Raw genomic sequence first — 27,858 nt, 5'->3', positions numbered from 1 at the left:
TAGATGCTGAAAAGGCCTTTGACAAAATTGAACACCCCTTCAGGATAAAGGTCTTGGAGAGATCTGGGATAACAGGAACATACCTAAACATAATAAAAGCTATATACAGCAAACTGACAGCCAACATCAAAATCAATGGAGAGAATTCCTCTAAAATCAGGCAATTCCTCTAAAATCAGGACCAAGACAAGGGTGTTCACTCTCTCCATATCTGTTTAATATTGTACTTGAAGTTCTTGCTAGAGCAATACGACAACAAAAGGAGATCAATGGGATACAAATTGGAAAGGAAGAAGTCAAACTTTCACTATTTGCACATGATATGATAGACTACATAAGTGACCTAAAGAATTCTACCAGGGAACTCTTAGAGCTAATAAACACCTTCAGCAAGGTGGCAGGATACAAAATTAACAACAACAAAAAAAAATCAGTAGTTCTACTATATATAGGCAATAAAGGGGCCAAGAAAGAAATCAGAGTAACATCACCATTTACAGTACCCACAAACAAAATAAAATACCTTGGGGTAACTCTAATCAAACAGGTGAAAGGCCTGCATGACAAGAACTTTGAGTCTTAAGAAAGAAATTAAAGAAGACGCTAGAAAATGGAAAAACCTCCCATGCTCTTAGATAGATCAACATAGTACAAATGGCAATCTTACCAAAAGCAATCTACAGATTCAATGCAATCCCTATCAAAATTCCAGCACAATTCTTCACAGACCTTGAATGGACAATCCTCATCTTTATATGGAAAAACAAAAGACCCAGGATAGCCAAAACAACTTACTCAACAAAGCAGCATCTGGAGGCATTACCATCCCTGACTTCAAGCACTATTACAGAGCTTTAGTCCTGAAAACAGCTTGATATTGGCACAACAATAGACAGGTAGACTAATGGAATCCAACTGAACACCCTGATATTAATCCACATAATTATGAACACCTGATTTTTGACAAAGAAGCTAAAACTATACAATGGAAAAAGAAAACATCTTCAACAAATGGTGCTGGCATAACTGCATGCTGGCATGTAGTAGATTGCAGATAGATCCATATCTATCACCATGTACAAAACTTAAGTCCAAATGGATCAAAGACCTCAACATCAATCCAGCACTGAACCTTTTAGAAGAGAAAATGGGAGGTACCCTTAAACGAATTGGTACAGAAGACAGCATCCTGAACATAACACCAGTAGCACAGACACTGAGAACAATTCATAAATGGAACCTCCTGAAACTGAGAAGTTTCTGTAAGGCAAAGGACACAGTCAACAAGACAAAATGGCAGTCCATAGAATGGGAAATGGTATTCATTAACCCCACATCTGACAGAGGGCTGATCTCCAAAATTTACAAAGAACTCAAGAAGCAAGTCTCCAAAACACAAAAGGATCCAATTTAAAAATGGGGTACAGAACCAAATAGAGAATTCTCAACAGAGGAGACTAAAATTGCTAAGAGACACTTAAGAAAGTGTTCAACATCCTTAGCCATCAGGGAAATGCCAATCAAAACAACTCTGAGATACCATCTCACTCCTGTCAGAATGGCTAAAATCAAAACCAATGACAGTTTATGCTGGAGAGAATGTGGAGAAAGGGGAACACTCCTGTACTGCTGGTGGGAGTGCCAACTCATACAGACACTTTGGAGATATGCATGGATATAAGATCCAGTAATTCCACTCATTCCACACATTCATACAACAAGGACATCTGTTCAACCATGTTCATAGCAGCATTATTTGTAATAGCCAGATCCTGGAAGCAACCTAGATGCCCCTCAACTAAAGAATGGATAGAGAAATTGGTACATTTACAAAATGGAGTACTACTCAACGGAAAAAAAAGCTGGAATCTTGAATTTCGCAGGCAAATGGATGGAACTGGAAGAAACTATACTGAGTGAGGTCACCCAGTTACAAAAAGACAAGTATGATATGTACTCACTCATATCATATATGGATTTTAGACACAGAGAAAAGGATTACCAGCCTATAATACATACCACCTGAGAAGTTAAGAAACAAGGAAGACACTAAGAGAGATACATGGTCCCCTGGAAAAGGAGAAACGTACAAGATCTGAGAGATTTGGGAGGATGTGGGGAATGGAGTGGGAGCTAGGAGAAAAAGAAGGGGAGGAGAGGAGGGGGGAGGAGACATGAGGGAGCAGGAAGATTGAGTCACAGGAAAAATAGAGGAGAGCCAGAAAGGAGATACCACAATAGAGGGGCCATTATAGATTTAAAGAGAAATCTGGCACTAGGGAAATGTCCAGAGATCTATAAGGATGACTCCAACTAACAATCTAAGCAATAGTGGAGAGGCTACCTTAAATGTCCTTCCCTAATAATGAGATTGATGACTACCTTATATGTCACCCAGAACCTTCATCCAGTAGCTGATGGAAGCAGAAGCAGACACCCATAGCTAAACACTCAACTGAACTCCTGGAATCCAGGTGTAGAGAGGGAGGACTGATGATCAAAGGGGTCAAGACCAGGCTGGTGAAATCTACAGAGACAGTTGACCTGAACAAGGGGGATCACATGGACCCCGAAACCAGCATAGGACTGATCCAGACTCCCTGAAAGTGGGTGTCAGTTAGGAGGCCTGGACAATCTATGGGGCCTCTGGTAGTGGATCAGCATTTATCCCTAGTATACAAACGGGCTTTCAGAGACCATTCCACATAGAGGAATACTCTCTCAGTCTAGACACATGGGGGAGGGCCTAGGCCCTGCTCCAAAGGATATGATAGACTTTGAAGATCACTCAAGGAAGGCTTCATTCTTGCTGGGGAGCAGAAAGGGAATGGGATAGGGGCCTAGCTGGGGACAGGGGAGAAGGGGAGGGAGAGGGAACTGGGATTGACATGCAAAACAAGTTTGATTCTAATTTAAATTTTAAAATAAAGAAAGAAAAAATAAAAAAGGAAGGTATTTTAAATACCAGAGTCCAAAGGACCAAGGATCAGAAGTTCTAATGAAATATAGGAGATGAACATCCTCACTTAACAAGAGAGAGAAAAGATTTACCGAACATCTACATTTTTGCTCTATTCAGGCCTTTAATGAACTGGGTGATACCCACCCACATGGTTAAAGATAGTTCTTTTTTACCCAACTTACCATTCAAATGCTAGCCTCATGCAGAGACATCCTCACAGATATACTGAAAATAGTAATTTATCAGCTACATGGGAATGCCTTAGCCCAGTCAAATAGTCACAAAGAACCATTATGTCATCTGCTTTAATTAAAATTTACCTGTGTTATCTTGTTTAATGTCTGTCTTTCTCCATGACATGCATGCCCCATGAAGACAGGGAGTCTGATTGTTTTTTGCAATGCACTTCACCAAGTACACTTTCACTCAATAGCATTCAGTAAGGAATAAATAAGCAACATAATGCTGTGCCTGTACAGTCACCTACAGCATAGTAGGTATGTCCAGGGCCCTTCCTGCCTGGAAGCCCTTAAACACAAACCTTGCAATGTTTAAATTACCGTATATCCATTGAGTAAAGTAACGAGCTTCACTGTATTTCCACTCAAGTATAAAAGGTGCTTTGACACTTACTCCCTTACTTCCCCTTTGCCTGCCCCTCCCACCATTCCTTTCTTCTCTCCAAATAATCCCCTTGCTCTTTGCGAGGTGTGTGTGTGGTGTCATGTAAGTGCTGTAAATGAAGCTTTGCATATTTTGTCTCATGTAAAAATCTCACATGATAGGAATACCCCAGATTTATAGATGAAAAGAGGATCAAAATTTGTAGGAGTTTGACCGAGGTAATGTGAACAGAGTGAGAAAAAAAACCTAGAAAGTTAATGCCACCTAATATAACATAATTATGCCAGCCTAAACAGGACTGTTTAATGTGGAATTTGGAAACAGATCCATTGGGAATGCATAGATTTATTGATACCTACATGTACATTTAATTACAGCTTGTAAACACTAATGATCCAGGAAGAAAAATGCCTAGGACCTAGTCTAGTCTAGGTTCCATTTCGTATTTACCTGTTTAATCTCAAATTACTTCTGCAACATCAAAATGTGTTTAATAATTATTTATTGAGCCTCAATGATGTGTCACAATTTGATGCAAGAATAAGTACATCATATGTTGTATTAGAAACACACTATGGGAGGTAGGAAGCTAAGAATGATAAGGGGATCCAAGGGTACCAAAAAGAGTAAATGGAGGAGAGTTCTAGGCTGAAGGACTTATCCAGAGCAAAGACCTAAATACAGAAGTGTGCCAGTCATTCTTAAGAGTGGCAGGAGACCTGTGAAGCTTACCAAGGAGTGACCAAAGGGACAGAATTAAGAGACAGTCTGTAATAGGAAAGTGTCCCCAAAGGCCCCTGTTGGAAGGGTTATTCACAAGCTAACTGATAAGAGGTGGTAAAACTTGTAAGGGGTGTGACTAGAGGGAGCTATGTCACTGGGGATGTTGAGATCCTGATGGTTTGCAGCTGATCTGCCCCAGGATAAGGCCAAAGTTCTCACTCACAAGGTTGACAGACACAATGCTGTAAAATTGTGTCTTCCTTTCCTAACTGTGTTGTGTCATCACTCCCCCCCCCCATCGCTGTGACAAACTATCCAACACAATCAACTTAAAGGAGGGAAGGCTTGTTTGACTCCTTGTTTCAAGGGCCACAACCATGGTCAAATGGCGTCATTGCTTTGGGGCCTGTGATGACATAGCATATCACGGTGACAGCACATGGCAAAGGAGGTGAGGCCGAGGAATAAAAGCAAGTGAAGAGGTCCAAATTGTGAGTCTAAAACAAGCCTTGGCAACCTACTGAGACCCTGCCTCAGAAAGAAAGAAAGAAAGAAAGAAAGAAAGAAAGAAAGAAAGAAAGAAAGAAAGAAAGAAAGAAAGAGAGGGGGGTGGAGGGAGAGAGAAAGAGAGAGAGGAAGGAAGGAAGGAAGGAAGGACAAAAGAGAAAAAGAAAAAACCCGGATATTCTATATAGATACCACAGACCCTGAACACTCTAGTAGAATTAGGTATCCTTGCTGCTGAGTTGGAGAACCTTGAACCAAGAGCAGCATCTCCTTCCTTGAAGGAGAAACTTAGCCTTCTGCTACCTGCATACCACTGAAAGTATTCATTAAATGGGGCCACTTACCAAATAACCCTGTGTCATGCCCACTGCGCAGCCTGTGTCTGAGAATGTGCGGAGGGTGTCATGATTGATGACACAGAGACCAGTCGGTGGTGAAAGAAGGCTTCTAGAAGGCTTCATGAAAACTTCAAGAAGGCTTCAAGAAAGTGTCTCGCTTTATTCTTACCCCAGCTGCTTATATGCCCTGACACCAGAGGCAGCAGTGGGGGGTCAGGAAGAGGCGGTTAGTCATTGGAAAAGGTCAAGGTCAGGGTGTTTCTGTGGGTGAGCCCTTATCAGGAACTTATTGTTCCAGTAAACATTTCTTACAGGCACTTATTGTTTTTAGTAAACATGAAGCATGTCTTCAGGTTACAGCTGCCTGCTCCCAGGCTGATGGGGAAGTGGGCCAAGGTCTGTTGTTCCCACAACTCTGTCCTTCACAAGATCTACCTTCCCCTGCTCCTGAGGTCCCCAGACCATAGAGTTCATTCTCAGAAGAGTCTCAGAGAGAAGAATTCAGTAAAATTACAAATCCAGTGATGATCCAAGCTTTTGAACCCATGAGAACCAGAGAAATTATAGGAATGAACCTTGAGAAGACTGGGCCAGTGAATGGCTCATAAGAGTGACTGGGGCAACACTCATCTGTAACTTAGTGTTCTTTTTTAATTTTTTTAAATTTAAGTTAGAAACATCCTTCACATGTCAATCCCAGCTACCTCTCCCTCCCCTCTTCCCCTGCCCCTCCAACCCCCCCCAAACCTCCCACCCAATTCCCACTCCACTCTCCAGGGATAGTGAGGGCCTTCATGGGGGAATCTCCAAAGTCTATCATATCATTTGGGGCATGGCCTAGGCCCTCCCCCACGTCTCCAGGATGAGAACGCATCCCTCCATGTGGAATGGGCTCCCAAAGTTCATTCAGATGCCAGGGATAAATACTGATCTAGTTCTTACAAGGACACACTTGTCACTCCTTATATGCTGATTATGGGTCACTTAAAGCTTGATCATAAGGACAACATATTCAGGAAAAGGCCCTATATATGGTTTAGAATGGCAATGAGAAAAGAGTCAGAGTTCAAAAAAAAATCCAGGAATTGCTTTTACACAAGACCAGAGACCGTGAACTGTTCCTAGGAAACCTGGAGAATGCATCCTTTATGGAATAGGAACCTCCCAGGTGAAAGGTCATACATATATGGCATACACAACAGTGAGTGCCACCAACAGTAAACAGGGAAACGCTTGGAATGACCCAGGCCAGGGAGCAGACTCCAACCCTCAGAGGCAGGTGACTAAAGTGACCATAATGAGCAGCAAGGCCAGAGTGTCCCAGGGCTCTGGACAGAGGTGACAATACATGGCCCTGTTTCTAGAAGAGATGCAGATGAGCAGATAATAAGGCTTTCTCCACTCCTGTAATCAGAAAAATATTATGAAGAGAAGGTGCAAAGAGGTCTGATGTCAACTGCCAAAAAGAGTTGTTATCCCTCACCACGTGTGGTTAATGAACTGAAAGGAGGTAAGGTTCGCTTGAGAAAGGACCACACAATAGCAGAAACCTTCCCAAGGCATTGTGTAACTTTATGCTAGGAAAAATGGAAAGGCACCAAGTTTTTCAAGTGTACAGGATTCACCAATAAAACCCAAGGTGCCCTGATGGCTGTCACCAGGAAGAGGAGTACGAGAAAGTCACACAGTGGATGGGTTACCTGCCACAGCGGGCTCCCAGTGGACCTAAGACTCTGTGGATCATCCTGTGACTATTTCATCAGTCCTGGATGCAGCATTGAGATGGGTAAGCTCAGGAGCTCCCCCCACCTGTGCAGTAGGAACGAAGAAGCCTGGAAGGAACAAGTGGACAGTCCACAAAGTGCCTTTCTTAACTGAGATGAGAGACAGGCAGTACTCCATTCCAGTGGAATGGCTGATCCCAGCACCACTCTTGGGAAGAAGAAAATACAGGCTCCCCAAAGAGTTCACATGGCCCACCACATTACTGGGTCACTCTATCAGATGAGCAACTTACATAAGTTAATGCCACTACCAACAATGGAGAAAATATAAACGGAATGAATGATGGATAGAGGTTTTTGAGCTAGGAATATAGAGCTGCAATCACTTTCAAGAACCATGCAAGGCTGTCCTCTTTATCTGGAGTTTCACTTATACAGCTTTACTTATCCACACTCCATATCAAGACCCAAAGTTATTAAAAAAATTTTTCAGAAATAAATGACTTATAAATTTTAAATATGCATGATATTCTGAGAAAAATGATGAAAACCTTTGCCCAGAGTATCTATGCTGTATATTCTGCCTTCCTCTAAGTTACTGAGTAGCTGTCCTGGTTACCAGATAACCAGTCACAGCATCCCTGTGCATGTGTTCAGGTGGCCCTTACACAGTATGCCAATCACCATACCACATCCCATCACATAAGTTGCAGCGAGCCGCTGGTGTGTTCGCACCTATGGCTCTACACACTTGACAACAATCCAAGGCGAAGGGCTAAGGATGTAAAATGGAGACAAAGACAGGACAGAGGCTCATTCTTACAAGGAGAATGGTCTTTTATTATTACAAGGGTAGAGCCTTAAATACCAAAGGCAGGCATGGTAGAAAATCACCAAGGTCAAAAACCTACATTCCCAGGGCCCTGCAGCAAAAGGTGGGCACAGAACAGGAATTAGCATTTAAAACAAAGGATGGATGGAAAATAGGAACTTGAATGCAGGCTTTACTGGGAGGAGGGGATGAGAACTGTTTAGCTAAAAACTCCTACTAACAGGCAGTCAACAGAACCCCACGGGGGAAGGGTGCAACAATAAGTAATATATCAAACCTCTGTGAAAGCAAGTGCAGTACAATGGGATACTGAGAGGCAACATTTATCTAACTTTTCTCATTTATATTTATATTTTACTATATTGGTACAATTATTTCATTGCTGGCTATTCTTATTAATATCCTACTCCCTGATTAATCTTTCCCATGGAGGTATATACTGAGAAAAACAGTGCATTCATGGTTCACCATCATCTTGGCTTTCAGGAATCCACTGGCTCAAGGGTCGTTTATCCCATGGACAGTGGGGTATTGAGTCATACTTTGAAAATTTGAAATAAGCCAACCCCCTTTTCTAGAAACTTCTCCACTCAGTCATTTCTAGCAGCCAGGGTCCCTTCATTTTTCTTCAATGTCCTGGGGGTTGGATCACCAGTACATAAGACCCTGTAACGTGTTGTGATTCTGTGCCACTTGACACAATGCTGTCAATGTTTTCCAGACGAAAATCATTCCAAGTCTCAGCAGAAATGGTAGAAAGTCGACACATTTTTATGTAATCCTTTTACAAACCCTAAGCTAGTCGTTAGTTCTTAAGTTAGATCAGTGTCTCGGTGAATAGGAATTAAAAGGAACCAAGGACAGATGCAGTTCTTAGTAGCAATGATTTGTGCAAGGAATACACATTTGCTGCTCAAGCAGGTTATAGTCTGTACTGTCTTTTTCTTTCTGATAGGGGCTGAAGCGTGTGCCTCATCCTCCAAAAAGATAAAGATGATGGGGGGGTGTCCTTCTGTACGCTTTGAATATATGTTTCTCTTATGCCTGTCCATTGTTTCGGCCAATGTAGCCAGGCAGGAAGTATAGGCAGGGCTACCAGACAAGAAGAATTCTGGGAAGAGGAACAGAGAAAGTGAGTCACCAGAGAGATGCCATATAGCTGCCGAGGAAGAAAGGGACCGGAACAACACCGGTAAGCCAAGAACATGTGGAGATACACAGATTAATAGAAATGGGTTAATAATTAAGAGAGAACTAGCCAATAAGAAGCCTGAGTGATCGGCCAAACAGTTTATAATTAATATAAATCTCTATGCGGGACCAAGTGGAACAGAAACTTCCATCTACAATGAAGCCTTAACTCCCAGGGCCTCATTATTTGACTGTCTGGGAGTGGGATTGTTGCAAAATGAAGCTGAGGTAACTTGGGGTGGCCACTGAACCAATGTGATTGGCATCTCTGATAATGAATGCTATTGTCAACTGAATGGGATCTGAAGTCACACAGACAGCAAGCTTCCAGACACACCAGTGGAGGGTTATTTAAATTAGACAAGACCCTAGGCATGTGTTTGAGATAGTATTTTGATTAGACTAACTAAGATAGGGAGACACACCCTAAGAGTGGGCCACTCCTATTCCCAGGTTTAGGTCCTGAACTGCACAGCAAGGCAGAAGCTGGGTGAGGAAGAGCATTCCTTGTTCTCACTTTCTGACCATAGATCAGACAAGCTGCCATCGGGACTTCCCTATCATGGTGGACTTCATCCTTGAACTCTAAGTCAAAATAACACCTCTCTCCCTTAAGTAACCTTTGCCAGGGTGTTTCATCATAGAAACAGGAAAAGTAACTAAGACAGTGTCCTTATAAAAGGGCAGTGTTTGGGAACAAAGACACACATGGGGAAAACACCAAGTGACTGCATAAGCAGAAAACCAGAAAACAGACCAGAAGACGGAGGAGTCCAGGGGATGATCCCTACAGCTTCCGGAGAGGGCCAAGCCCTGCGAACTCCGTGGTACTAAACAGCAGACCTACAGGACTGCCGGTGTTGTTTTAAGGCACCCATTTTGTGGTGGTTCTGTTATAGCAGCTGAAGAAACAAATGCATTCATGTGAATGGTTCATTTTTGATGAAATACCAAAGATGTATTAATCAGGATAAAAATATGTCACTGATTTTCTTCCTTTTCGAGGGGCTGTGGAAGTCTCTGAGTTGAGACTGGTAGGGAATGCAGATGCATAGTTCCCTCTTGGATGTATTTAGTTACAATTATAAAGGAGTAGCACTTCCTACAAATGATTCATCCTTATCCACCTGGGACTCAAAGGCCACCAAACTGAAACAAGCCCCTCCCTCTGCAGGGCTCAATAGTTACCCAGTTTTCTCTAAGAATAGGAAAGCATTATTCTAAAATGAAAATAATCACTAAAGCTGGGCGACAGAATACCTTTATGCATGGCCTCTGCAGGCTCAGCTATGCCAAATTTAATTAAGGGGCTTTATCTGCATCAATAAATTATTATCCAAGGTAAAATAAAAGTTATTCGATTTGCTCACACTCAATTTCATTTAGGTGTACAATTAGTGGTTTATGTCTGTTGCAAAATAATTCAGCCAAGAAATCAATTTTAGCACCTACAAAAAAGCTCAGCCAGGCTATAACTACAATCTTCCAAATGCTAATTACATACAGTTTTGGATAGAAAAAAAATTTATGTGTATATGTAATCTCACTGTTTACCACCAAAAAGGTCTACTTGCATAAAACATGGGGAAATTATTTACATTATTTATGATTCTCAAAAGATTAAGATATTCCTCTTAGCGTCCCTTTTGGATCAGGCCACATTCATAATTAATTTTTCTCCTTAGTCATATTTGTACGTGTGCTCATCCTGTGCAGTCAGGAGAAAAATAGGCTAAGGCAGAGAGCTCCACAGTGAGTCAGCGAGAATGGGAGATCAAATGGGAACACCAGAAGAGCTCAGCATCCAGGGCTCCTGCTGTCCACAGCATCAGCTCTCTTGGGTGCTTACTTCCCTGCCACCAAGTTTTGCTTGTGGCTCATCCCTTCCCAATCTCAAGTTGACACCATTAGGTTAAAAGGAACTAATGCCTGTCTTATGGTAGTTGGTTAACTTAGGCAACAGTGAGCTCTCCTGCATGGGACTGGTTATAAAGGTCACCCTTCATGCCCGTCTCTGCCACCAGCCTCCTGCTTTCCTGCCATGGGATTCAGAGTGCAGTCCACACTGGGAGCCCAGGGAATACTGCAGCTTGTTACTGGGCTCCCAGCCTCTGAACTATGAACTACACAAAAGTCTTTCCTTTAAAACTTACCCAGACTCAGTTATTCTGTAATTCCTAAAACAGGTTAGTGACCGATGGACTGACTGATGGAAACAATGTGTGGTTCCAAACAGGAAATTATATATGTAGTCCAGGGAGGCCGTGAATCCACCAGATTTGATGAGGAACCATGAGAAGTAAAACCACATTGCAGAGGTTGTCTGAGAGTCTTAATAGCTTCTAGATCATTCTGACTTAAGAATACAAAGTCAGTACACATTGAGTTCTGCTATTTCAGTTATATCATTTGCCAAAGTCACCTTCACTATGAAAACCCTGACTTGCACTGGGGTATAGCAAGTCACAGTTTAAAATCCAGGTAAATTTTCAGGTAGTTATTCCTTCCATGCTCATTTCTGGGTGGGGGTAATGGAATGCAAAATGAGGTTGGAGAAGTGTAGTACTTCCTCCAAGTCCCACAGCTACTCCGGTTGAGCACAAAGATACCACTAAGTTGACATTTACACTTTACAATAGGGTGACTACTGCAGCAAGCATAGTGCAGCATTGTTGTAGACTTGTACATTTAACCTTCTTTCCTGGACTCTAGAAGCCCCCACCGATGTCTTCCTGTGGCACGGAGAAGAGAGCCCAAGCCCTACACCATCTCTGAACTACATCCACAGCCTGAGAGAAACTTTTGAATCTCTTACAGTGAACTGCTGCCTTGAACACTGGGGCAGTTACCAAGTCATACCTATTTTAATTTTAGAATTTCAGGATTTGGATACCTAATTCCATGAAAATACTAGGTGAGTATTTAAAGAAAACAGTAACAAGTGTTGGTACTTAAGTACTGGGCACTGGTCTGTGTGGGGACAACAGACCTTGACCAGAGATCCACTTCCCCATCAGCCTAGGACCAGGCAGCTTTAAAACAATGTTTACTAAAAACATGCTTACTAAAAACAATACAATGCCCAGGGCAATAAGTTCCTGAAAAGGGCTTGCCCATGGGAACCGCCCTGACCTGGACCTTTTCCAAATACTAACCGCCTCTTCTGACATACCCAAGTCGGTCTCTGGGGTCAGAGCAGAACCAACCAGAGGTAAGGCAGGGAGCAGAAGCCTTTCTGGAGGGAAGTTTTTCTTGGGAAGTTTTCTTGAGCCTTTTTGGGGCCTGCTTAAAGTTTTCTTTACGTCATTGACTGGTCTCTGTGTCATCAATCCTGACACCCTCCGCACATACTTGGATACAGGCTGCGGTAGGTCTGAGCATCTGCAAGTCTCCCAAAACAGCCTGTGAAAGTTCTCCATACTGCAAAAGATGCAGCTGAGTCTCAGGCTATGGAGGAAGCCAGCCCAGCTTCAGAATGGCTTGCCAGGGTATCTGAACAAGGTCTGTTCCACAATACTGACAGAGTGAACAGTGATTTGATCAGACAGGAAATTTAAACCTCAGCTTAATTGATCATAAATAAGTCAAGCAATAAAAATTGAGTAAATAAGCAAAGATTTATAACCACTTAACGACCACTTCTGTAATCTGGCCAACCGATGTTCTTTGGCTGTCACGGTTCTCTGACTAAAGACAGCACTAGCCAAATGTCCTACGTTTCTTTCTTAGTTTCTTACAGATTCACAAGTTCACCGCTTCTCAAAAAGCAAAATAAAACAAAACAAAAACCAACGCAACATTGGTCACCCCCTATGAATTATTTGTCAGGAAGAACCCAGAGATCCCTAAACAATGCAAGCTACTACCACCGCTCTTGGCTGTCCACCAGAACTAGATGGTAAGACCCTACTGATTTAGATACTACACCACACGGGATATAGCACATGAAGGAGTTAAGTTAGAACTAACTAGAAACTTCCTTCTTGTTGGCTAGCTTTCACAGTGCTGGAAAGTGCTATGTAGCCTCCTGGAGAAGAAAAGTCATCGATAGTGCTACACAGGGATGGCCAGTCATTGCTACAATACTGATGGCTCACAGTGCAATGGTGATATGGAGGTAATGGGAGACACCAACTACTTCCTAATTTGACTTGAAGCTTGCTCCACAGGAGCAAATGTGACGAGTGGATAAAGTCCTAAGTGAATGTGTATTGTTGACATGGACAAAGCCTCAGACGCATGGGAATTGGCAAAAACCTTCCCTGAGTGAGGTTCAGAGGGTTGGCAACCCAAATCTGTTCCTCTACAGAGAGACTCTAATAAGATTAGCAAACCCTGCCCCCTTGTTCAGCTTTATACAATGAACTTGCCTCTTTAACTCATATGTATAAAGCAAGCACACAGAATTTCCAAGCAGCTATTGTGGTTGGTGGCCTCTATTACATCTAGTACAGCTCACCGACCCTCGCTTTTCTGTGCCTGTCTATCTGTCTTTTCTTTCTTCATTGCCTGGTGGTTCCAATCAGGTCAATCCCTGAAGCCAGGCTGATGGTGTGTGTCAAAAGAATTCATGCGGGGGCTGGAGAGATGGCTGAGAGGTTAAGAGCACTGACTGCTCTTCCAGAGGTCCTGAGTTCAATTCCCAGCAACCACATGGTAACTCATAACCTTCTGTAATGAGATCTGGTGCCCTCTTCTGGCCTGTGGACACACATGCAGACAGAATACTGTATACATAATAAATAAATCTTTAAAAAAAAATTCATGCTTGTCACTGTAAATGCAGTCAAAATCCCACAGAGATCATAGGCCCCAGAGAATGAATCTACTACTGTTATTTTGCTAAATGAGCACATTGTCAAACTGTCTTCTAAATGTTTATTCTTGGACACATAGATGATCAGTACCACTCTCAGACTTGGCTAGAGAAGCTTCTTTTTGCAGTGGGCAGCAGCTCATGCAGAGATTAGTAAAACTGGTCAAAGTTCTAAGAAAATAAGTGACAGTACGGTGTTCACTCCTAAATGGCATCTCTACCCCATGCCTCCTTGCTCAACAAGGCTCAAGGGGATATCACAAAAAAGGGAATGGAAAGAATATGCTTTATGAACATGACATGACCACTGAGATCATGAACTCACTGCAGCTACCTACACAAGACCTATATAAGATCAAGCCAGCAAGACAAGTCAGTGTTCCAGGCTGCATTAACTGGTTACCACCTCCCCGCCAAAAAGAATAGGGCATTGAGATGGGAAAGCAATATGTTGAGGAGTTGTTTTGGAGACTTGGGAGAGGGGTGTTAGGAGTAGATATGATCAAGATGCACCAAATACTTCCAGAAAGCTATCGTGCCTCTCTTCTGTTCCCTTGTGTTCTGTTCGTGGTAAGATCATTTACTGTGAAATTGATCTTTGTTACAAATGTAAAGTGCATGACACAGTATGGCCAACTGCAGGCTCAATGCTATGGGGCAGATCTCTCTAACCTGTCTTCCTGGCATAATCGAAAGTTCACATTTACTGCACAACTGCTTCCTGTTACCTTCTCGCAGCTCCTGTTGGCCACCATTCTGCTGCCTCTTGTGTGGCTGTTCTCGGTACCTCACACGATTGAGATCTTGCAGTCCTTATAGTACTTGTTCTATGCTTAGCTTCTTTTACCCAGCCTGCTCTCCTCAGGTTCATCTCATCTCAATGGCAGTATTTCTTACTTTTTATTTTTGTTTATTTTTATAATTACTTATGTGTGTCTGTTTGACTCTATGTGTACCATACCTGTGTAGTTCTCCTGGAAAATGAGTCACAGATCCTTGTGAACCTCCCCAACCAGATATGGGTGCTGGGAACCAAATCTAGGTTCTCTGGAAGAACAGCGAGTGCTCTTAGGCACTGAACCACCATTCCAGCCTGACTTCTTCCTTTTCAAAAGTCAGAAAACATTCCATTTTGCAAATGATCTATTCAGTCATCTGCGGTTTCTTTCTGTTGTGAACAGTGTTGCTGTGAACTCAATGAGAGTGCAGAGGCTTCAGCTCTGTGATTTCAATTCTTCTGGGTATATACCCCAGAGTAGACTGCTGCACCATGGGGTGCTTCTCTTTTTACCTTGGGGGGAGACTTCAATGCTGTTTCCATGGCAACTGCACCACTTTATCTGCCCACCAGCAAGACAGAGGGGTTCTCACTATGGAATATTCTCCCCAGCAACGTCGTTTTTCCCAACACAGCACAGGCCACCTCCATCAGCACCAGCCAGCCTTCAGTCAGTTTAGTGTCTGGGAGCTGTTTATCCTCTCAAGGCTCAAGAGCCCCATTCTAAGGGAGCCTACAGCAAGCATCTCACAGCTGTTCTTCCCTGTCTGATATTCATTTCTATAATCCAGCTATTAGATTAAACACAGTTGATTCACTCAAAACAAGAATTCAAAGCAAATCTAATTTTCTTCACGAATAATTTTGAACATAAATACACAGCAGCATCAGAACAGGTGTAAATAGGAAAGCAGGTAAATTGATTATGCAGCCAGCTGCAAGGGTTCATCCCAGGGTGCAGGAAAGGTATTTCACGTGTTCAAAGAAAGTCAAGTGAAGAAGAGCAGGCCACGGCCCCCTGCTGCAGTGGCATCTGACCCAGTTAGGCAAACAGCCGCAGCTATTACAACAGAACATAATATATATGCTAAAGGACCAAAATGAATGTTTCCAGGAACAGATGGAAAAAAAATGTAGGTTGGGTAGCAGAAGCATTGGGTGATTCACACATAACTGTTTGAACAAACATACCCAGCAGGGCCTATTAATGAACAAATGTCAACAGATAGTGAGGTCTCTATCAGTTCTGTCTCCCGGTAGGATGCTCCAGCATTGTGTTAAACGATCTGGGGAGGAAGAGGAATGGTATAATTGATCAGTCTGTGATAATGTGAAACCAGGGACTACTGTAAGTCACCAAATAACGGAGGCAGAGGCAGGTCCCTACTGCCTGCACAGTCCACAGCATGGTGTGTCCAGACAACAGGAAGAGATGTGCTTGGCATCACCAGAGCTGTATGTGTCACTCCTATGGTGACCCTACTAGGACAATGCTTCCAAATGGGAATTATAAAGAAGAGCAAATTCTGGGGTGAGGAGACCAGTGAATCAACATAGCTAATGAAGTATCAAGCAGCTTCCCCCAGGGAAAGCTAGCTAGGTGCTCAGTATAGACACACACATGAACTAAGACTTCAGCTATCTGTGGTCCACCTGAGCATATGCACATGTGGACATAGGCCAATGTCTTCTGCTGCTGATCCCCACCTGGGATCACCAATTGTTTGGGCCGTAACAAACCCCAGGTATTCACCTACCTCATCCTCCCTGGTGCTAAGAGTCCAGATATGTACCACCTGGCTTCCTGTGTGGATGCTCAGATCTACATGCTTGAGTGTCAAGCACTTTACTAACTGAGGTATCTCACTAGCACCTTGACGGGATTTGGAACTACCTTGGAAACATACATATGGGGATATCTGTGAGAGCATTTTCACTCAGAAATCTTTGGCTAAAGAGGAAAAGTCAAACATGAATGTTCCCAACACCATCTACATCTTGATTTGCGGGTAGAGAGAGAGAGATACTGGACCTATCATGGGCATTTGAAACCTCAAAGCCCACTCCTAGTGACACACTTCCTCCAACAAGGCCACACCTACTCCAATAAGGCCACACCCCCTAATCCTTCAAATCCTATCCAAGAGTTCCACTCCCTGGTGAGTAGGAATTCAAATATATGAGCCTATGGGGGCCATTCTTATGCAAACTACCATAGGCTTAGGACAGCTCCACATCTACTTCCTTCTGACAAAGGCACTGAGATACGTTTCATATATCACAAAATTTGCCCTCTGAAATGTACAGTTCAGTGGTTTTCCTGATGTTAATAGATACGTGCCAGCATGTTCACAGTCGATACAGGACAATTTCTTACCATCTCAGAAAGCAGTCTTTTAGTTCTCACTCCCCTATTACCTCCCCTACCTCCTATCAACTACTAATAGACTTTCTGTCTCTTTAAATTTACCTGTCCCAGACACTGCATGGGATAGAATCATCATGCAACACCTGGTCCTTGATGACAAGCTTATTTCACTGAGTGAAATGTCCTCAAGTTTCATCCATGTTGTTTCTTCATTTTATGGTTGAATAATATATCACTGTGTGGACAGACTATACACTGATTGATAGACATTTGGGTTTCTTTGACCTTCTGCTATCATACATAATGCCGTGGTTCTATTAACATGGAAACTTGGGAGAGTTCTTTCTGTCTCTTGCATAGTAATCCAGATATCTGACACCTTGGCCTTGGCATTAAAGGCATTTCTTCCCGAGCCTCTGCCATTGTCCCAACCTGACCACAGAGAAGCAAGGGGGTCACAGTCAGGTCAATGCTTTAGAGGCAGACCAAACTTCCCAGCTACTGCTGGGCTCAGCCAGACACAAAACCAGCAACCTCATCAGAGATCTTGGGGAAACAGCGAGGCCTCTTTCATTTTAGATTACTGTTGACTGGGACCCAGGAACAGGGCTCCTCAGAGCTTGGTTCCCTTTGCTTCCAACAGAGATACTACCTAGGCTAAGAGCGCCAGAGCCAGGTCCAACAATGCCTCAACCATCATGCACGCTGGAGAAGGGCCACATCAGCTTTGGAGTCTACTGTGTTTGCATGGTGGTCACACACATTGTGCCTTTCTCCCTTAGCAGCTACACTGTGGTGACTTTAGACAATTCAGTCCACCTGGACCCTTTCACCTGGATCATAAAAATGTTTACCAGAAAACACTCCTGAGAGTTTGAACCAGACCAGCACACAGGAAGCACCTTAGCCACGGCAGCGGTTATTCTTCCCAAGGCAAGTCCTTTGTCTTAAGGAGAGCCCACTCCACCCTGTGTAGGTCCTCTTTACATTCCTGGGAGCTTGAGCTTCTGTATAGAATCGGCTGCTTCCATTCATTTCCTATTGCCACTGTGATAAACAACCTCAAAAGTAAACTTAGGTACAGAAATTATTCAAGCTAGTTTTAGAGGTCTAGCGGTCACGAGTCCCCAAGAATCTCCCTGGGCTGGAGTCAAAGCTCTGACAAGGCCATGGTCTAGCCTGGAAGCCCTGGAGGAGACATTGGTGCCTGGCTTCCTCTAGCCTGTCATGCTGCCCATGCATGTCCCTAGCTCAGGCTCTATGGAAGATTATCTCATTGGGCAAACTCACCAGGATCCTCTGGGCATGCTCCACTTGTCCTCCTCTTTGGCCCGTAGAGCTGAGAAAACACTACATAGTTGTGATATCTCAAAGCAACTTGCTAGGATGACCATAAAACCACTTCTGAAGCAGCTGCCTAAGAAAACCCAAATCTGGCCCGTGTCTCCCAGCCTTCCTGAGAAGAGGGCACATGTTCAACAATTACACAGCTGGCCCAACTGTGTGTGCACAGACTAACCCTTAGTTATTTTTCTTTCCTGGTTCTGTTGAGATCCCTTCCTCTGAGTGCCCACCATTCTCCCTTGGAAACACCCATTCACCTCTACACGAATCAGAGCTGAGTTCAGCTCCTCATGGCCTTGTCCCCTTGTTGTGACGTTACTGCTGATTTAAATCTGTCCCAACTGCTCAAATTCATGTTCAGCCATGTGTATCTTTCTTAGCCCCCTTCCTCCAAGGCAGCCACAGCCACTCCAGTCTTTCTTCTGTCTAATTAGCCTGACTCTCTGATATTGCTACCATATCCCTGACTCCCTGCTTGCCTGTTCTACTTACAAGGAAGGACCCTTGGGATCTCATGGTCCCCACCCCTAAGTAATCACCCCTAGATAATTAGTGCTCCCTGTCAAAGTTTGCTGATTAGTAACTTTAAATCCACAGGCAACTAATTGCCCCTTGCTGAGTAATGAGAGTCACAGATCCAAGACTAAGACATGGACACCTTTGGGGATCATTTTTCTTCCTATCACACCAGCCCCTAATTTTATTAAGGTACAGTTGAGGATTAAATAGTACGCAAAGTTAAAGTGTACTCCCCAATGTTTTGCTATACGGATATCCACAAAATAGTCATAACACATCCAGCAAGTATACCCCACCCCTCATAGCTTTGGAATGGTGAAAACCAAGGTCTACCTTCTCAGCAAAGTCAAGCATACACACTGCTAGCTATAGTCACAATTGAATTCCAGGATCTACTTTACACAACTGAAACTTTGTAGCTCTTGTTCAACATCTCTCCACACCCCTCTTCCTCCTGCATGTGGTAATGTCCCTTCCACTTTGTTTCTGAGTTTCACACTTGGGGATTCCTCATAGAAGTGAGAAGATACATTGTCTGTTTTGGTCCTGGCTTATTTCACTTAGCAAAATGTCACCCCTGTTCCTTTGACCTTGACCGAAGACTGCAGGAGTTCCTGTTTCTCAGAGGCTGACTTTGCACACATGAATGAGTATATCACAGTATGTATCCATTTTCTCTATCAATTTGTCTGTGAATGGACACTTGGCTTGCTACTTTTTGTATGATGTGGCTGCAAGGAACAATCCTATGGTGAACACGGTATTGCTTAAAGATACCAAATTCCTATCTTTTGAACACATACATACACTTAACAGTAATGCTAGGTTACTGGTTTGGGCCGTAATGGTCTTTCGGTTTATATTCTGTTGGTAATACAAAGAGTCCCCTTGTCCTCTCACCCTGGCAGCCACCCAGGCCTGGTTAAGGTGCTGCCTCACTGTGGTTTGAAATTGAGCTCTGGAGCTCCAATGACATCTTCATTTCTCTACACAGATGTTGGCCATTTCTTCATCTTCTTAGGAAAAGTTGACACAAACCTTTTGGCCACTGTTATTTATTTTTAGTTTTGTTTTTTGTTTGTCTGTTTTTTTATTTTTAGAAATACTCTTATTTACATATTCATCCCCCATTCGCTCACCCTTCCATCCTCCCATGCTTCCCACCGATACCCCAAACCACCCACCACCCACTCCCCAGGGACAGTGAGACCCTCCAGGCACCTAGATTCTTGGTTGGGATCATCCTGTGGATTCCCTACCATTTCCTCTGTACCAGACCTCTTTCCAAACCTGTACTGGCTCCCTTTATCAAGGCATCTCCTTTCTTGCCCTCCTCTATTCACCCCCATCTCAGTCCTCCTGTTCTCCTTCCTCACTTCTCCCCCTCTACCTTTTCCATCTCCCTACCCACCCCTGAGCTCCCAATCTGCTCAGGGGTTCTTGTCCCCCTCCCCTTCTTCGGGGGATCGTGCATTTTTCTCTTGGGGTCCTCATTGTTTCCTAGCTCCTCTGGTGGTGTGAATTGTAGGCTGGAAGTCCTTTTTTCTATGTCTAAAAACCATATACGAGTGACTACATACCATGTTTGTCTTTTTGAAACTGGGTTATCTCGCTCAGGATGGTTTCTACTAGGTCCATCCATTTGCCTGCAAATTTCAAGATTTTTGGCCACTTTTAAATCCAGGTGTTTTTGTTTATTTTTTATTTTTCTACTAAGTTGCATGGATTCCTTATATATTTTTGGATATTAATCCCTTACTTTATATATTGTCTGCAGGTGTCTCCTTCCAGTTTACAGGCTGCCCTTTCACTGACTGATGACTCCTCTGGGGTCCAGAATGCATTCAGTTTGGTGTAGCTTCACCAGTTCATTTGGATTTTGTTACCTCTGTTTTTAATGTCATATCACAGTTATCATTATAGGGGAGATGGCCCGGTGGGTAAAAGAACTTGCCATGCAAGCATGAAGATCTATCAGATGTCCAGAACCCACACAAAGCTGGGTAAGCACCTGTAAATGCTATGGTGGTCCTGTGGCAAGATGGGAGACAGAGGCAGGAACATCCCTGGGAGGTTGTGTGCCAGCTAGCCCGATATGCACAGCAACAAAAGATGACACCTCAGACAAAGCAGAAGATGTGCACCAGCACTTGAGATTGTCCTTTGACCTCGACATGTGCACCCCAGCATACTCACAACCTCATACTCACACACACACACATCAAATGCATATTATATGCACACTTAAACATGGAGATTTAAAATAATTAATACAAAACTAAATGTATTACCAAGATCAATTTGGGGAAGATGCTCCCACATGTTTGTTCTAGGAATTATCGTTTTTTAGGCCTTATGATTAAGTCTCTTAGTCATCCTTGTGCATGATCTAAAGTAAGTAGAGGTTACAGAAATGGCTCAGCAGTTAAGACCACTAACTGTTCTTCCAAAGAACTCACAGGGTATCTTACAACCACCTGTAGCTCCAGTTCCAGGGGCTCCAATGTCCTCTTCTGGTTTCCATAGGCACTGGCATGCATATAGCGCACAGACATGTGTGTAAGGCAAAGCAGCCTGTTTTAGTTAGGGTGTCTATTGTGTGAAGAGACACCATGACCACAGCAACTTTTATAAAGGAAAACATCTAATTGAGGTGGCAGCTTACAGTTCCGGAGGCTTACTCCATTATCATCATGGCAGAGAGCATGCAGGCAGACATGGTGATGGAGAAGCACCTGAGAGTCCTATGTCTTGCAGGCAACAGGAAATGGTCTCAGTGTCACACCAACCAAAGCCTGAGCAAGAGACCTCAAAGCCTGCCCCCACAGTGACATACTTCCCCCAACACGGTCAAAGCTACTTCAACAAGGCCACACCTCCTAATAGTGTACTCCCTTTAGGGGTCGTTTTCTTTCAAACCACCACACACCCATGTACATGAATAAATAACAATTTTTAATTAATAATGAACTAAGTAGCCAATCAAGTTTTGGGATTTTATTGTTTTTTGCATTTCAATACCCAGTTTTCCCAGTACTATTTACCGAAGAGACTACTCTTCTCCACTGTGCATTCTTAGTGCCTGTGCTGAAGATTACTCAACCATCTATAAGCGTTGATTTCTAGCTCTCCATCCTGTTCCATCAACCTATGTGTCTGTGTCATACTATTTCAATTAGTATAGCTTTTTAATGTACTTTGAAATCAAAGACTATGATGTGTCTAGCACTGTTCTCCCCTCAAAGTTGTTTGATTATGTGAAGTCTTTCATGAGTCTATTTGAGTTTTACAATTATTCTATGTTTCTGTAAAAAAAAAAAATTACGGTTAGTATTTTAACTGGTGTCGCACTAAGTCTTTTGAGTAGTATTGACACGTTAGTATTAATTCCTTCATTAATATGCTGTCACGATGCTTTGCCTCGCTTCCTCTTGCTGTGGTAATAACCAAAAGAAACTTGGAAAAGAAAGGTTTTATTCCATCTTACAGGACACAGTCCGTCAAGGAAGGAAGCCAAGACAGTGACCTGGAGGCAGGAACTGAAGCAGAGACCATGGTTACTGACTTGTTCCCAGCCTCAGCTTCCTTATGTGCCCAGGTCCACTTGCTTAGGGATGGCACCCCCAACAGTGGGCTGGGCCTTCTCATACGAATTAACAATCAAGAAAATGACCTCAGACATAGAGGCCGATCTGATAGAGGCAATTCCTCATTTGAATTTCCCTCTTCCTAGGTTTATTGACAATGAAATTTAGCCATCAAGGATGATTGTCACATCTGCTGCGCGGCCTGTGTCCGAGAACGTGCGGAGGGTGTCAGGGATTGACAACACAGAGACTCATTCAACGATGTAAAGAAAACTTTAAACAGGCTCCAAAAAGGTTCAAGAAAACTTCCTAAGAAAAGCTCCCACCAGAGAAGCTTCTGCTCTCTCCTCTCCCCTGGCTGGTTCTGCTCTGACACCAGAGGTGGATGTGTGTGGGTTTGAAGGTGCGGTTAGTCTTTGGACAAGGTCGAGGTCAGGGCGGTTTCGGTGGGAAGGCCTTTTCCAGGAACTTATTGTATCGTTTTTAGTAAACATGCTTTTACTAAACATTGTCTTACAGCTGCCTACTCCCAGGCAGAAGGGGAAGTGGGTCTCTGCTCAAGGTCTGGTGTTCCCACAGATGATTAGTTTTGATGGTTGAGGAAAAAACAAAGAATCACTTTTACATTCAGCTCTGGTTGTCTCTTGGCCACCCAGTCTCCCTCAAATGATCCGTTTTCAGTCCCCAGTTTCTGAATGCCCACTTAGTTTATCATCTGTAACCTTCATTTTACATGTGTCTTATATCCACAATGAAATGTGAGGTCTGCAAAAGTTCAGAACGCATCTCAACCTCTTGGGGACAGATTATAGTGTGGCTGGTAGAAAGACGCAGTGTTAGGGACCCAAATCTGAAGCCCAGAGCAAGCTCACCGACACCATGAGCCTCATTTCTTTTTTACAACATGGAGACAACTCATAATTCTAGTCAAAATAACATTATATAACAACCATAAACCAAACAACTCACTGCAAATGGATGAAAGAATTGAACACACCTTCTCCAAAGAAGATAAACAAATGCCAGCCTATTAAAAGGTACTGACATCACTAGTCATTCGGTAAACACAGTTGCCGCCACAGTGCAATAACACTTCTCAGCAGTTATCACACCTACATACAAACAAATCTATTGTGGTTTGAATGTGAAATGGCCCTCATGTGGCTGGGCAATGGCTCTGTAGGTGAAGTGCTTGCCTTGCAAGTGTGAGAATCTGACCCCAGATTCCATGTAAAAACTGAGTGTGGTGGTGCATTTGTAATCTCAGCATTAGGGAGAAAGGGCTAGAAGGATCCCTAGAATTTCCTAGCCAGCCAGACCAGTCTAATTGTTAAGTTATAGGCTAATAAGAGACCCTGCATCAAAAGAGTGGAAAGAGAAAGAAAGAAAGAAAGAAAGAAAGAGAGAAAGAAAGAAAGAAAGAAAGAAAGAAAGAAGGGAGGGAGGGAGGGAGGGAGGGAGGGAGGGAGGGAGGGAGGGAGGGAGGAAGGAAAGGAAGTGAGGAAGGTAGACAGCATTTGGAGAAGCAGCAACTAAGGTTGCCCTCTGGCCTTCACATACATGTGTATACATGTCCATGCAGCCTACTTGTACACACACACACACACACACACACACACACACACACACACACCACACACTGCACCACATCCCTCATAGGTTTATGTAAGACTTGGGGTCCCTAATTGGTGGTGCTGTTTTGAAGGCTGTAGGGTATTAGCAAGGTAGAACCTTGCTGGAGGAAGGATGAAATAAGTACATGGGGTTGGCCTTGAAGTTTTCTGGTCCAGTCCCATTTCCTCTCTGCTCCCTGCTTCCTGACTGTTGATACAATGTGGCCAACTGCCTCATGCTCCTGGAGTCATGTCTTCCCCACCAAGGTGGATTGTATCCCCAAGAACTGTAAGTCAAAATAAACCAACAGCAATAAATAAAAATAACTAACATAGAAAACAAAGTAGAAAACAGTAAATATAGAATATCCTGGAAAAATAGTAGCCCTTACCCAATGACAGTGGGAGTACAAAGTGTTGACACGGGTCAGCTGCGGTGGGAAAAATTATGGCAGGTTCTAAAAGAAAATCATAGTATTTCCATGTAGCCCGGAAGTCCCACTTCAGGTGAGAGACACAGAAGAACAGGAAGCAGGGATTCAGGCAGACTTCTGCACACCCATGTCAATAGCAGTCTTTGTCACAACAGAAAAATTAGGGAGGAGACCCAAGTGTCCATCAGTGGATAGCAAATACTCAACACCACATGCCCTCTGCACACACATATTATTCAGCCTTTTAGGGAAGGAAATACACATGCTACAAGATGGGTCACATGGAAGACATTATGTTAGGTGAAATAAGCCAGTCACAAGATGACAAATACTGTGTAATTCCACTCACGTGAGGCCCCTAGAATTGTCAAAATTACAGAGATGCAGAGAGCATCATGCTGGCTGAAAGGAGCTGAGAGAGAGAAATGGGGAGTCTGGATTTATGGATGTGGGGCTCCTGCTGGGAGGAGAAAAGAACCTAAAGCTGGATGGGGTGACAGCTGTACAATCCTGCAGACATCCTCAATGCCCCAGAACTGTACACAAAGAATGGTAGTGAAGATTCATTTTATGCTATGTATATTTCATCACAGCAAAAATAACATTTGTACAATACGAGGTGGCATTATTTCTGATGCTGTCACCTCTCCCCCTCACACACCTGCCCCTACTCCCATGCATATTCCTGCAAGCAACTGCCTCCCTGCAGAAAACTGCCTCCTCCCTTATTCTTTCCCCTCACATCTGCCAGGGAGTGTAGCTGACTGTCTGAACTGAATACACCTTTAAGCCATGCCACTGTGAACATTTTTAGCGAGACAAAACATGGGGATGGAGAAAGCCAGGGAGAGAGATGTGTGTATCTCCGGCTTTCCTGGGTTTGTATTCATCCCAAGTGATGTTGTTATTTTTAAAGTCTGCTAAAAGCTGGTTCCACCTGCTGGCTTCTTTGGGTGACCCAAATCTGTGTATGCATTTGCCATATGCTTTGGAGTCAGTGAACATGGGCTGTGTTGGTCTCCTGGCTGGCTTGATGCAAGACAGGGGGACAAACAGAACCTTCTGCAGGTAGGACTGGGAGCCCCAAATCCCACACAGTGCTGCGAGCTGTGTGTGCAGGAGCTGAGGGAAGCAATAAGACCTAATAACCTCCGTTCTCCTAATTGCTTCCTTCTCCTCACAAAAGAACCACGCCAGCAGCTCTGGAGGCCCTCAGGGAAATCTCTGCTTGTTATAAGGCCGGTGGGCAATCCTTTCATCTCTGTGAAATACTGGCAGTTTGTGTCAACAAATCCAATTTCAGTCAATCAATAGGCAACTGGGCCTCTCAGCCCCATCCTCCCAGCTGGGCAGAGCTGCAGAGCCCACTGCCTCCCTCTGCTAGTGCCCAGGAGCCCTGGAGCCCTGGAGGAAGAGCCACTAGCTGGGAGTGCCTCCCCACCAAAGGGGGACATCAGAATGGACATGGTAGAGAGCCACTGACAAGGTCGGTCAGACTAACAGAGGGTTACAGCCCACAAGAAAGCCATCTTGGTGTGTAAGCTGGAAGGAAGGGACAGCTTTGTGCTGTGAGACCTGGGTACAAGATCTCTCTGTGCAAGGTACAGGGTCTGGCACTGTACTTTGTGGCTTTGAATTCCAGCTTCCCACTTACAAAGAAGGATGCTTCTACTGCCTGTGGATTGTGAGGGATGATAAGTGTGGTAGTAGATGTTGGGCACTCTTGTCCTCAGGACACACACACACACACTTGCATGTGCATGCGCACGTGAACACACACACAGAGGTGGAGGGACTTGATGAACTGCTATGGTCGTCATCATTGCCATCATCATGCTCTGTTTGCACAGAAAACATCTCAGGACTGTGCCTCTATGGTGGGGAACAGCATGATGGCTCCACTGAGGCAGGCTGAGAACCTTCAGCCTCTAGCTCATGAAGATCAAAGGGCTTGTGGGGTGTCATCGGTGTGTAACAGAACTTTACAGGCTGCAGCAGCCTCATCAGAGGGTCACAGCCAGTGGATGAAGGTCCTTTCCGAGGAACAGCACTAAGGACTACACAGCCAAATGAGCAGGGTAAAGGCACTTGGCAGACTCCCTGCAATTTCTGCATCCCCTTGGGAAGTAAAGAAAAAGACCACCCCAGAAAGCAGCTCACTGGCTTCTAAGGGAGATCATAGCTTCATGGGAAGACAGCTATTTCCCCCTTGGATGTAAGAGATTCCTACCAGGCAACAAAGAGTTACAGCCAAATCTAGTTCTCGCCTGTGGTTGGCATTCCTGATAGATGGAGGTAAGACACAGCATAAGCCAGAGTTCCCAAGATGAAGGCAGCAATATAGCCTTTGAGAACCTGACAGGGAGGGACAGAAACAAGGCCATCAAGATGGACACGCTTGATCCAGGGACTCCTGGTGTGGGACGTGCATGGCATTCACAACCACTGGGGCTGCCAATGCTCCTCCAGCGGGCAGGGGTTGAAAGTGCCTCAGAGCAGGTTTTGTGGCTGCAGCTCTGCTTTATTTAATTGGGAAGGGACAGAGAGCAATTCAAGGCCGTTTTCGGGAATGGAAACCCCTGGTGTTACTGGCTGGGAGTCCCCTCCTTATTTGTTATTTCTCTTGATTCATCGCAGAAGCCCTGCAAGGAGGGTGTATGCATCTCCTCTGCCCACTGATGCCAAGGCTCAGGGACAACCAGAGGCTCAAGGAGCTGGCAGCAAGCACTGGCCAGTGGCAGGAGACTGGCAAAGACTTGTGTGGGGTCACACATCAAGAGGGGCGCTGGAGGGGCTGGAGAGATGGCTCCTTTCTTAAGAACAAGGACTACTCTTGCAGAGGACCTGAGTTCAGTTCCCAACACCCACATCAGATGGCTATCAACCACTTGAACTCCAGTTACAGGGGAATCCGACATGTCTGACTTCTGTGGGCACTTGCACATACTCACACACAGAGATACACCATTCATAGTCTAGATGATGATCAGCAGATGAATGGATAAAACAGTGATACACATACACAAGGGTTTCATTCAACCACAAAGATGAATGAAAATATATCATCTGCAGGAAAGTTGATGAAACTGGATTTCAAGAAGAGCCCAGCTCAGACAGTTTCTCTCATAAGCAGAATCTAGAATATATATACCATGCACACATACATGTATATATACACAACTGTCTGCCATCTTATAGAATATTAACCACTTAGGGAATGATTCCCCAACCTGGGGAACCAATGAGTTTATTGGGCTTACTTACAAAGCATGGGTAGGGAGTTCCTTACAGGAGTGTGAGGGTCCCCAAGGCAGCCACACTTGTAGAAAATCTCAGCCCGACATGGATGATGACATCTTCATAGCTGCACAGATAGAATCTTAGATGAACCCCTTTCACTAACCTTTCACAGAGTGTGTGTTCTACACTCCCCATCCCACCCACCCAAGACCTCATGAAATTATGGCAGAATTACATACAAATGGCCTGGAGGTGCAG

General features: G+C 44.0%; 1 long non-coding RNA gene across 1 annotated transcript in view; it reads right to left on the bottom strand.

The window, feature by feature from the left end:
- Window positions 1–27,858, bottom strand: part of LOC110340233 — a 111,113-nt gene that overhangs the window by 50,341 nt on the left and 32,914 nt on the right. The window lies entirely within an intron of this gene.

Source organism: Mesocricetus auratus, unplaced genomic scaffold, assembly GCF_017639785.1.
Source record: "Mesocricetus auratus isolate SY011 unplaced genomic scaffold, BCM_Maur_2.0 Super-Scaffold_100013, whole genome shotgun sequence".
Lineage (NCBI taxonomy): Eukaryota > Metazoa > Chordata > Mammalia > Rodentia > Cricetidae > Mesocricetus > Mesocricetus auratus.
The sequence above is the reverse complement of the archived record's forward strand: the minus strand, read 5'-3'. Positions and strand labels throughout refer to the sequence as shown.